Source organism: Glycine soja, chromosome 5 (genome assembly GCF_004193775.1).
Source record: "Glycine soja cultivar W05 chromosome 5, ASM419377v2, whole genome shotgun sequence".
In the NCBI taxonomy this organism is placed as follows: Eukaryota; Viridiplantae; Streptophyta; class Magnoliopsida; order Fabales; family Fabaceae; genus Glycine; species Glycine soja.
This window is the reverse complement of record NC_041006.1, coordinates 30342846-30352814: the sequence shown is the minus strand read 5'-3', so window position 1 is coordinate 30352814 and position 9969 is coordinate 30342846.

The following is a 9969-nucleotide window of genomic DNA, read 5'->3' as shown; positions in this document are numbered from 1 at the left end:
AGCAGGTCTTTCGGTTTAAAATGTAGGTTTTATGTGGGTTATTATGGTTGGTGGCAGATATGAAAGAATGTGAATCTTTCATATCGTTGGTGCCCAACCCAACTTAGCATATTAGAACAACTTTAGTGCAGGATCTTGGAGTGGATTCATGCATTCAAGATCCAAAAGTAGTGTGAGAGTTAGAATCTCCACGGTGTAACAATGTGTCTTGCACAACAACCCTCAAGATGTGATTGGCTTAACGGGTTTGGGAGGGAAACAACAAGAAGAAGATGCAAGAAAAGAATAAAGCACTAGAATGAATCAAAATAAAACAAGAACAACAAATCAAATCCACTAAAAAATGAGATTAGTTCATTCAACAAGACGAATCAAAATAATAAATAAAACAACTGAAAAAAAATACTCAAAACGGGTTGCATGCCACAATCTAAGGAACCATCGGAACAAGAGACCTTTTTCAGTGTATGGCTTCGTCGCACCGATGAAGGTGTGGCGATTTGGCAGCACCATTGCACTATCACATTGTGCTTCACGAGGAGAGGGAAAGAGGAAGGGGAGGCACAAATGAACGAGGAAGGGGAGAGGAGAAGAGGAACGGTCACCAAGAGAGGGGAAGAGAAAAACGAGAAAGAGAAAAAAAATAAGAAAGTAAAAAATTAAAAAAGTTATCTAAGGTTTTAAAATGAAATCTATTACTAAGAAAAAAAATAGAAGAGATCTTTAATCCTATATGACGTTGTGGGGTCCACAAAAAGTGATCTAAGTTCTCAGTTTGAGATCTACAAGGAAAGTTGCTCTTAGTGTTATGATACAAAACCCTAAAAGCTTCATTTACTCAATGCCTCTCATTTTAATCCTTTGCACTACAACTCTTCTTCACCTTTCTCTCTCAAGTGTTGTGTAATTTCTTCTTACCCAAACCCTAAAGCCAATGTCGAGATTCATCCCTTTTATTCCTTCAATCTTTTTCTTTGACCCTTTCATCTTCTTCCTCTGAGTAGTTCTTTCCTTCTCATTTCTCTCTCTCACTTTTGTTCTTGTAGCACAATTTCTTTTTTCATTTTCTGAACTTTGATCTTTATTTATTCATATATTCTTTGTTTTTGCACTAGTTGGAAATTTGTATGTTCAGTTTTGAGAATTGGAATTGTGTTGAAAAGTTGAATTGGTTTGCATTGGAACCCAACAATAAGGCCAATCAAGAATATCAACCTAAATGGATTTCAAGGTCATAAAGGAATGACTTGTATGAGGCTGTGCTAACCCAAATGGATTTCAACCTAAATGTTTCTTTATCTGTTAATTGTTAGTTTGCACCATTTTTGTCATGCAAATTTATTTGCCACCTCTTGTGATTTCTTGAGTTTGCTCATGATATTCTATCTTTTTAACCCTCTAGTAATTTCTTTTAATATTGTTTTAAATATATTAGAATTATACCCTTATTTTTAGGAAAAAAAATATTATATTGTGTACCTTCTAAGAGGGTTATTGTAAATGTTTTTTTAAGGAACAAGAGTATCACGTGCAATCTTAAAAAACTAGATAATGTGTTAGTGTAATTTTTTCATTTTTATTTTGGTACAAAGTGTTAAGATGTATATCACTTACTATATATATCTTGTTAGATAAAAAAAATGATTATCTTCACCATTTCGTGTATGGAAGGCTGAAATTAGTTATCTTAGTAAACTTCATCATCCAAATATGGTAAGATTTGATAAGACTGGTTGATTTTTCATTGAGGAAAACAAAGGGCTACTAATACCTGAGTATATGAGTCGACGAATCTTATAAAGCATATGTTCAGGGGTATGTCCTAATTTAAACTTATTGTTCTTTAAAAATTTGAAACTCAGAAATTGTTTTCTTAAAATAATCCGGCTCTTATTTTTTATTCATTGTTTCATTCAAAAATTACATTATCATTGTTGCCTTTAAGCAATGGAAGAAGTCTTTGGTCTTGATTGTTCAGGTCTTGATTTTTGCAAGTTACTAGTTTAGGTGTATTAGGTGTAAAGCTTTGAATACTCTTGCAATTCCTTCCTTTGAGAAAATGTATACAAATTTAGTGCATGATAATATAAAAGAAAAGTGACCAAAATCATAATCATCTAGAAAACAAATGAAAATTTATTTTTGAGCCTTGGAGTTTAAATAGGACAGATTTTTTTATTCTAATGATATTTTTCGATTTATAAGAGTTTCATTTAATTTATGTAGCATTATATTATTTTATTTTTCTCATTCAATGAACAAAATGAGGATAATCTCCTATTTGAATGCACCTTCATGATATTGTTACTTGTAATTTTAATATACTTTTTGTTGGATTAAGTGGCCTCGGAATAATTAAGAAGGGGAATTGAATTAATTATTAATGTACCTTGACTAATTAAAAATATACCATTCTTAATATTACTAGATTCAATTAGGCTTTTACTACAAAGTTAAGAAAGTAAAGAACAATAATTGAAACTTAACCAAAAGTAAAAGTGATAATTAAAGTGCCCAATGGAAATTAAAGAGTGTAGGGAAGAAGAAGACAAACACAAGAGTTTTATACTGGTTCGGCAACAACTCGTGCCTACATCCATTCCCCAAGCGACCTGCGGTCCTTGAGATTTCTTTTCAATCTTGTAAAAACCTTTACAAGCAAAGATCCACAAGGGATGTACCCTCCCTTGTTCTCTTTGAACAACCAAGTGGATGTACCCTCCACTTGAACTGATCCACAAGAGATGTACCCTCTCTTGTTCTCAGTCATAATAACCCAAGTAGATGTACCCTCTACTTGTACCACAAAGGATGTACCCTCCAATGTGTTAAGACAAAGTTCTCAGGCGGTTAGTGAAACTTTGTGAAGGGGAAACAAAAGATATCTCAGGCGGTTAGTCACTTAGTCCTTTGAAATCTTTTGTTTAAGGGAAAGGGAAGAATCAAAAGAATTCTCAGACTATGTCGTTTTGAATTCTTTGACAAGGGAGAAGGGAGACACAAAAGAATTCAGGCGGTTAGTCCTTTGTTCTTTTGGAAAATGGAGAAGAGAGACACAAAAAGAATTCAGGCGATTAGTCCTTATCGAATTCTTTTTGACAAAGGGAGAAGAGAGACACAAAAGAATTCAGACGATTAGTCCTTCATTCTTTTGGAAAAGAGAGAAGAGAGACACAAAAAGAATTCAAGCGGTTAGTCCTTGGCGAATTCTTTTTGGCAAAGGGAGAAGGGAATGAAAAAGATGAATAACACAAGTTTTTGAACAAAGAACTTTTCTTGGAAGAGAAAGTTTTGAACAAAAACTTTTAGAAAGATGAAGAGGAGATGAAACAGAAAAAATCTGTTGAAAGAGATGAAAGAAAATATTGAAAGATTGATCGAAAGAGATGAGTAAGATCAATGAATAATGTTTCATGCCAAGGTCACATATTTATAATTTCTTGATGACTCAAGTCAAAACTTGTAACTCTTGCAATTCCTTTAAAACTAATTACTTAAAAAGTTATGACTTTTGAAAGAATCTTCAGAAACAAGTCACTTGAAGAATTGTGACTTTTGGAAATGAATTTTTTGAAAACAGTCACTGGTAATCGATTACCATTAAGGTATAATCGATTACACATCAACAGATGTGACTCTTCATTTTGAATTTTGAAAATTTTAACGTTTTAAAAACACTGGTAATCGATTACTGCATTCTGGTAATCGATTACCAGAGAGTAAAACTCTTTGATAATGATTTTGTGAAAACTTCTTGTGCTACTCAATGTTTTGAAAAACTTTTTTAATACTTATCTTGATTGATTCTTCTCTTGATTCTTGAATCTTGAGTCTTGAATCTTGATATTGATTATTCTTGAATCTTGATTCTTGAAACTTGATTCTTGAAAACTTCATTCTTGAATCTTTGGAATTTGCTTGACTCTTGATTCTTTGGCATCATCAAAATAACCTTGGAAGACATTGCTTCCACACTTTTGTGTAGAATTTCAATTCTTTAACATAGTAATTGAGTTAATGATTGTATTTGCTAGAGATATATCATAGGATTAACAAGTAATAATGTTATGTATTAGTAGGAACTATGCACCTCTCGTGGTCTATTATAATAAAAATTGTGATCAATGTTGCTAATGGCTTTGCATTGCATGAGGAAGCTTCAATGCCAATAATTTTTCAAGAATTCAAAACATCTAATATCCGATGGAATTTGGTAATAACTTGCATTGCTTGCTATGCTAATTTCCAACATATTTCCTTCATCTTAATATCATTCTATTTCAAAACCACATTGAAAAACTTCTTGCTTTTAGGCTTGCTAAATATACTCTAGTGAAAGATGCATGTCATGTATCAACTGAAGTAATGGGAACAAAAGGCTATGCAACCTTTTAGTTTGTAGTGACGAGTTATTATACTCTTGAACATCTCATTTTCCTATCAAAATGTTATGACCCTTGAGTCTGAATAGCTTCTAGTTCATATATACCAACAAATGTATATTACATTTATTGATCCATTCATCAAAGTTAATGTTGGGGTAATCAATGCTCCCACAAATAAAAATACTCACTCCCACAAAGGATCGTGAGAACACACACAAAGATTACACCGTAGGAAAAACAATAACAAACATAAGAATTTAACGTGGTTCGACACCTCTTGCCTACGTTCACAGAACCGTCTCAAAAAACATTTCACTATCACAAAAATGATTACAAGATTATAACTCACCTCAAATAGTGTATCACTCTACAAACCCGAGTACCACACTCAATGGTTACAAGAAATGATAATACTCACACAAAGACACTTTTCTCTCAACAAAGTGATTTTGTTTCACAATCTCTCTTCTCACACACTCTCTCTTCATGTGTTGTGTTTCTCCACTAATTATCTTCTCTATTTATAGTAAAGATTGTTACCAACTATAATAAATAAGCTCTCTTGGAAGTTGAAACAAAATAACTTCCAATGCATCCATTCAACTAAGGTTCATCTAGTAAAATGTAATCTTTCACTTTGCATTTAAGCCACCTAAACCTTAGTGATAAAAATACAATTCCCAATATGCATGCACCTTATCTTTTGGCTTGAAACTCTACAATTCTCCCCCTCAAGCCAAAAGAGAAATATCCTTCAATCAATTTGAAAGTGAACAAACTCCCCCTCAAACGGAAGTATCTCCCAACACTTCCATAACATTAAAAAACTTCATTTTCTTCTTCACTTTGCTATCATGGTTCCTCTTTAAGGCTTGACCATCCAAATAGAAAAAGGTTACCTTTATTTTCTGTCCTCGCAACACCAAATGTCTCCCTTTGTAGACCTTGCATCCCCACTTTGAACCAATATACTTATACTCTTGTGATGTCATCTCCATCATAGAAATCATATTGACAACAACAAAAGGTACAAACCTCACATTTGAGAAAGTTCAAATAGCACCATCATGAAGCTTCATCTTCATGCTCCCTATGCCTTCAACCTTCATTTGTTCACCATTCCCTAACTTGAAATAGTTGATTTCTCCATCGGTTTTCAAAGCTTTGAGGCAGCAGAATCCTTCACCCATTTTGTTTTAGCAACCCCATCATTCGTTGCCAAAAGTATATCATTTTCATCTTTAACACTTTTTTACTAGATTAGCTTGGGAGTTGGTGTCATCTTTGTTCATATCTCTTAATTTCTTCAAGTCCTTCTTCATTTGTTTGCATCTCACTTGCACATGATCATTCTCACCGTAATAGTAACATTGTATGTTACTTATATCTCATTGTAGACGTCACTGCGATTTTGATCTTCCTCTTGGCCCATCATGTCTTCTTGAATGATTCCTCCCTTGGTCAGACTCCACCATAGCTATTGCATTGTGTTAATCATCAACACTTTCAATTTTCATCATTCTCTCATTTTCTCTAAGAGTGGCGGTCACCTCATCTAAATTCAAAGTTGATCTTCGCACAAGCAACCACTACTACAATTTTTAGATATAACATCGGACGGTTAACATCGGTTATTCACAAAACCGATGTTAACAAAAGCGCGGTGACTTTTTTGTAAATAAGTAGACTTAGTTAACATCGGTTTTTCCGAAACTGATGTTAACTAGTCGATATTAACATCGGTTATTTTAATAACCGATGTTACGATGGAGTAGCTAACATCGGTTTCGGAAAGACCGATGTTAGTATGTCGTTGTTAACATCGGTTTTGTAAAAACCGATGTTATCGAGTCAATGTTAACATCGGTTTTAAGAAAACCGATGTTACGTAGTTGATGTTAACATCAGTTATTTTTAAAAAAACCGATGTTGTTATCATTATATGTTAAAATTCTGAAATTGCACAATCCGCCCGCTTGAACCCTATCATTCTTCTTCTTTCTCCTTTTGCCTGAGTTCGTCTTTGTCTCAAACTGGCATGCGCTTCCGTGACTGCAACCACATTGTGGAGATCATGTTTGTGGAGATCGTCTCTGCCACTTATCGATTGAGGTACGTCCTTTCGTTTTAACATTAGGCGTTCGTTGTTTTAACATTTGCTCACTTTCGTAGGTCGAAGAAAACTAGGAAAGGAAAGAGTCCCGGAAATGGTACTCCCAGGGCGTTCTTGTTGTTTCTCCTTCTGCCTGAGTTGGTGTTTGTCGCAAACTGGGTTGCGCTTCCGTGACTGCAACCACATTGTCGAGTTCGTGTTTGTGGAGTTCGTGTCTGGCACTTATCTTTTGAGGTACGTCCTTTGGTTTTAACATTAGGCGTTCCTCGTTTGAACATTTGCTCACTTTCGCAGGTCGAAGAAAACTAGGAAAAAATTGAGTCTCGGAAAGGGTGGGACTCAATTTTGGAAGTCCATTGTGCTTGTCTTTAAGACTCCCAGGGAAGCCATCGAAGGTATGTCTCTGTTGTATGTTAATGATGAAAATCCATTGTTCAATGGTCTGTCTCTGTTGTGATGTTTCGAAACCCTAGTTAGACTAACTAATATGATTGATATTTGAGTAAGCTGAGACTAGGCAATATGATTGGAATGCATGTTTTGAGCTATGATGATGCTTGGAATGCATGTTTTTTTTTTGGAAAGCAAAGATAATTTATATTAGAATAGATAAAGTACCAGACAAAGCTAATTTAGACTCAGGAATGCATGTTTTTCCTTTCCATTATGATGACACTTAAGCCAGCCCACCAAGTAGAGAAGTATAGCTTTCTAGGCCCCTGACCCAAACCCCTCCAACCATTGTATTTAGAAACCAGAATCCTGTTCCAAAGTTGGTCTTTTTTTTTTTTTTGCACAACAAAAATTAATTATATTAATAATAGTTCAGTACTAGATGTACTGAAAATAGAAAATAGATACAAAGGCAAATCCTGCCAAATCATCCCATAAAGCTTTCTTCCCAACCAAATTACAGGGAGCATAGACATTGACAATCATCATCCTCTGATTATTACTAATACATGTCCCTTCAAGCATTAAAAAACTTCTACCTTTCTCCCTCTTATCCACCTCAAAAATGGAGTTATTCCACAAACATAATAGGCCACCAGCAACTTGCACAGAAGGAACATAATCCCAATGGGCAGTCGAGTCCCCCCAAATGGCCTGGCAAATACTTTTATTAAATTTCTCCCTTTTGGTTTCTTGGAGACAGACAAGGTCCACTTTGTGCTTTACAATGAGCCTTCAAAAAGCAGTCCACTTGATTCCCCTCCCCAGACCTCTAGAGTTATAGGAGAGAATGATCATAATTGTTGAATTTTAATTCCCTTCTTTGCTGCCATCAGATTATCCTTATTCTCCATATCCAGCAATAGCCCCTTAACCTTGTTATCATCTTCCCCATAAGTCAAGCCCATTTCCTTCAAAAGGGCACATTGCAGCTCTATAGAGTCCTTGTGTAATGAAGGCAGAGGGTCAGTTTTAGAGGCTGGGTTGAAGTCCACAATTGATTTCTCAAACTGCTGGGCCTTGCTATTACTCCTCAACACCTCCTTTCTTCTCACATAAACCTTTGTGGCAGAAAGAGTTGGGCCACATGTCTGTTGGCCCATTTCCTCAGATGCCACTTTTAAGTCGTGTTGACCAGAGGCAGCATAGACCATGCTGGGATTCGTGATATTCAAAATGTTGTTGTGAGGCATAGATACCTCAAGAGGCAATGCTTTTTCGTGCCCCCCCTCTATTCCTTTTTCTGTATTGCCCGAAATTTCCCCATGGGTGTTAAACCACTGACCCACGTCTGCATGGCAGTCTGTGATGGGGGCTTTTTCATTGAGGTCTGTTAGCTTCATAAGTGGGGAGTGCGGGTTGATCATATGCTTCTGTTAATTTAATTGAACATACATTAAGTTACTCAAGGGCTCTCAAAGGGTAATTCATTTAAGTGGCCTTTTTAATCAATGGGTAGAATATAAAACTGTAATCTCTATTCAGTGAAAGAAAGATGGAAGCATTTGCCTTGTTAATTTGGTTGTAGTTGGGGTGAAGTGGCATGATATGGACAAGAAAGAATTATATTGCTTTCTTTTGGTGAAAAAATTATATTGTTGTGAACGATGTTGAAGTAATTTTTGGATTTGGGTGATGAGAGAGAATTGATGAAATCTAATTTTTTATGCAGTGAGTACTAAATGATTCATATTTTAAGACTAAACTTTTATATCTAATCACAAATAAAGTTAAATAAAATAAATACTCTTAAGGTCCTTAGGTTCAGCTTGCTATTAAATCACCTTGTCTTGTTAGCTACTAATTGCATTTCATATTTTATTAGGCCCATCCCTTGTACTTAGAAAATAGGATTCTGGTCCAAAGCTAGTCTGGTTGGTGAACAGTCATTGATGTTTTTGAGTTCACTTAAGTTGATATAAAGCTATAAAATTCTTCCTATTATTATTATGATAAGATTTATTGTGCTTCTATTGACTTTGAAATTATCCTGTGGTGATAGGCATTGTTCAGAAGGCAGAGGTCATTGCTGTTTCGAAATTAATTAAAACTGGTCTTGCGGTCATTGCTGGAAAGTGAATTGTGCTGAAGCCTCGAACTCAGGTATTTATATGTTTTATTCGAAAACTATTGTCAAATTGTTTGTATGCATTACTGGTATACTTTTAGAACTGTTTGATATAGGATGACCAGTTGTTAGTCCTATACAACATAAATTGCAATGCCATGAAAGTAGTATTTATTTAAAAATTTGGAAAGTAAATAACAAATAATGAATTTGCAAGCCCAATACCATTGTTTGGTAGATAAATTGCTGTATTTGTTTGGCTAACTTATCTAACATCTAATGAGTATCTGTGAATAGTCCTCCCCTAAAGGTATCTTTGAAATGCAGGTTGTGCTGTTCACACACACACACACCCACATACACACACACACACACACACACACACACACACACACACACACACACACACACACACACACACACACACAGACCCACACACACACACACACATAGCCACACACACATACACATACATAACCACACACACACACACACAGCCACACACACATACACATACATAACCACACACACACACACACATAGTGACACACACACACACGACGACACACACATACACATACATAACCACAACCACACACACACATAGCCACACACACATACACATACATAACCACAGACACACACACACACACACAGACTGCGACACACACCCACACACACACAACAGAAAGTTGAAAATACACAAAAAATTTGAAGTTATAGCAAAGCACGGGTAAAATCAGTAAATCTATCTATACCATAGATATTTATGGGGAGGGGAAGAGGACAACAATCCAATTACAACCTTAAGCTGTGGAAAGAAACATCCACGTCAATTTAATTACATTCCATTTAACTTATGTAGTAAATAGAAGGATATGATATGTATCCATCTTCAATATTATTACCTTGAAGAGTTTCTTGCACTCCTTCTACTCCTCTTGATTGAC